Genomic DNA, 2943 nt, shown 5'->3' with positions numbered 1-2943 from the left:
ATATTTTATGTATTATATTTGTTATTTATTATATTATTTTATTATATTATTTATTTTTTTATTTATTTTTTTATTTTATTATTTTTTAACAATCTCTCCGTATACCATAACAACGCGATTCCAACTAAAAAAACAACCCATGCGCAAACATATCGATTACATCGATGACAGGTATCGATTACAGGTAGATATAAGAAATATAGGAAAATTTTCTCTATTCTAACAAGTGTGTTTCCTTAAGTTTTGAAAGGATTGAATACATCTTAGTACGAATGAACTAAAATATTTTTCTATGCCAAGTTTTATTCGTATGTATAATAAGCATTCTGTAATAAAGGAAGTCAGAATTATCATTTTATAAGAAATTTTACTAAATTGGAGGAAACTTGGTTTTAACATAGTTCGATTTTTGTTTATTTTTACGAATGTTTTGCTATGAGTGAATAAAATTTTCTTGTTCAGTAGTAAATTCTTATACCCAGCGAAGAAAACAGTATTAGTAAAATTCCATGCCTTATTCTAGTTAATGAACTATTCCGAACTACTTTCAGTTGAGGATTTTTTTACTTACACAAGTTTTTTTTATTATTTCACACAAAAATTTTACTTAATGGAAATAAAATAACTAAACTAAATTGATAAACATTTTTTCCTTTAGTTTCGAAGGCAATTTTTTCTGGGTGTATATGTTCTTAAGATTTGGGCAGATATGGCCAAAATACCTACGTGTTACACATAAATTCAATGATGGTTTGCCCATATTTTAGTCATATTCTGCACACCACACTTGCATACTTTCCACGGAATTGGTTAAGATTATGTTAAGCCTCATACCACTATAAATATCGACCGATTTTGCCTACAATGCTCCACCTATCTTGATGAGATTTAGCCCATTTTAAAAATCGCAGTCCATTTGTTTCATCAGGCACTGTTCTTTTCTGGCATTAAGTCTTTAATAACACACATTTTGAGGTTTCCTAGAAAAAGTTTAATACTACCCAGCAAAAAAAAAAAAATTGGAAGTAATTCTAAAAGCACAACTTCAAAAGCACTTCTAAAAATATCCTCCTAAAGACGTTCTTTGTTTTAACTACTCAGGAGTTCTTTCAATTCAATTTTTTATAATTCGCTTTTTCATATTTTTAATAAGAAATTTTAAATTATTTTAAATTTATTTATTAGGTTAAAAAGAGAGTAAGAATTAATAAAATGGTACAAATTATTTAGATTTTGTCGAAAAAAATTCTAAATCCATTGCAGAAAAATTGCGAATTTTTGAATATATTTGAGGTCAAAGGTTTCAGACATGCCTTAAAAATAATAAAAAATAACTTATAATACCCTGTTCCACAGTGTGGCGCAGGGTATAATTATAAAAATTATTTATTTGGCAAAATATTAAAATTTTTTTTAATTCACATCCAAAGAACTGAACTCGAATCACACCTTAAAAAATCACCAAAAAGAACATTTCCACTACATTTTTGGCGACGCTTTTTTGGTGAGAATAGTATGTAATGCATAAGCGTAGGAAGGCCTCTGGGGAGGGGGCTTAGACCCCCAGAAAAAATTTAGCCCCCCAGAATTTGAAAACCTATTTACGATTTTACATTTTTATAAAAATTAAACAAGTACACCGAAAAAAAAGTTTACTATTGTTTACGAAAAATGAACTAACCCATAGTAAGAATGACCATGATTTGGCGCCAAAGATTTTTTTCATCTAGATAAGTTCATGATTTTCGTATAAATAAGTTTATGTATTGCATCGTATTTTAGTCCATTCTTACTACGCTGTGGGAAGAATGTACTTACACTCATTCAAAATATTCCTGCTATCCGGAAAAATGAACAAGTTTTTGGGAATCCTATATTTAGAAATTGGTTTCAAATATACTGTTTATCAGTATAATTTTCAAAGAAGTAAATAAATTGAGGAATTAAAGGTACAACAAGCCTGTATACAACTAAGAAATTTTTCGTACAATATAAAACAATTTTTCATAACTATGTACCAGTATTTTATTTCAAAAAATTATTATTATATTACATAAAACTATGGCTTATGATATACAATAAAAGAAATGTTTTTATTCGTACGCTGTATGCTGTTACTTTTCGGTAGTTAGTAATTGCTTCTTCAAAAGAGTAATATTCTATGTTAGTAGAATGAAACTAATTAATATCAATTTCCATTTTCTATCCATATGAAAGATATATGCCATAAGTTGTTATTTTCATTTCATTTTTGTCCAATTTCACCGATTTCGCTAGTTTTTGTTGTGTGGATTTGCGTCATAAGCCTCTGAAGTTAAAAAGGTATATGAAATATAAAAATATTATCAAATTCTATGGTATTTTGATCTTTAACTTACAAGAGAATTTTCTTAGAGCCAATAGGGATATCAGCTTAGATAGCATTAAACAGTAAGAAGATTCCAAAAAATACCATTAGATTTGCTGTCATCCTGCAAATGAAAATTATTTTTAATAAATAGAAATTTTGGCTTTATTACAAATGGACGAAAAACTTACCACATTGAAAAAAATCATCCAATTACTACATTAGTGGAATCATATCCATGCACAAATGGGACATTTTTGAAATCCTTCTCAGAATATAAATGAAATAAAAATATTATAAAATTAGATATAATTTCCACCAGGGCTGTGGAGTCGGAGTCGGAGTCTGAAGATTTGGCTGGAGTCGGAGTCGGAGTCGTAAAAATTTTGCTCGACTCCGACTCCGGCTAAACCAAATTTTTTAAAACACTTCACATTTTTGTAACTAAAAAAGTTTTTACGCAAATTAGTTTCCAATGCGTTATGCATTCGATCAATGTACACCATGAATGGAAATGAAAATCAACTTCCAATTACGGCTATCATTTTATGTTTTCTAGAATGTTAGACTAGCAAATGGGCTGGATCGATCCATTT

The 2943-nt window shown here is 28.6% G+C and overlaps 1 long non-coding RNA gene across 1 annotated transcript; it reads right to left on the bottom strand.

The window, feature by feature from the left end:
• Positions 1-2075: 2075 nt before the first annotated feature.
• LOC142232655 (uncharacterized) lies at positions 2076-2620 on the bottom strand. The gene is made up of 3 exons (XR_012721158.1): positions 2539-2620; positions 2379-2471; positions 2076-2308 (listed from the first exon to the last, which is right to left on the bottom strand). It is a non-coding gene; the product is annotated as an uncharacterized LOC142232655 (long non-coding RNA).
• Positions 2621-2943: the final 323 nt, after the last annotated feature.

The sequence above is a fragment of the Haematobia irritans genome, chromosome 4, assembly GCF_050003625.1.
Source record: "Haematobia irritans isolate KBUSLIRL chromosome 4, ASM5000362v1, whole genome shotgun sequence".
Lineage (NCBI taxonomy): Eukaryota > Metazoa > Arthropoda > Insecta > Diptera > Muscidae > Haematobia > Haematobia irritans.
Note: the sequence above shows the minus strand (reverse complement) of the source record. Positions and strands in the feature narration are given on the sequence as shown.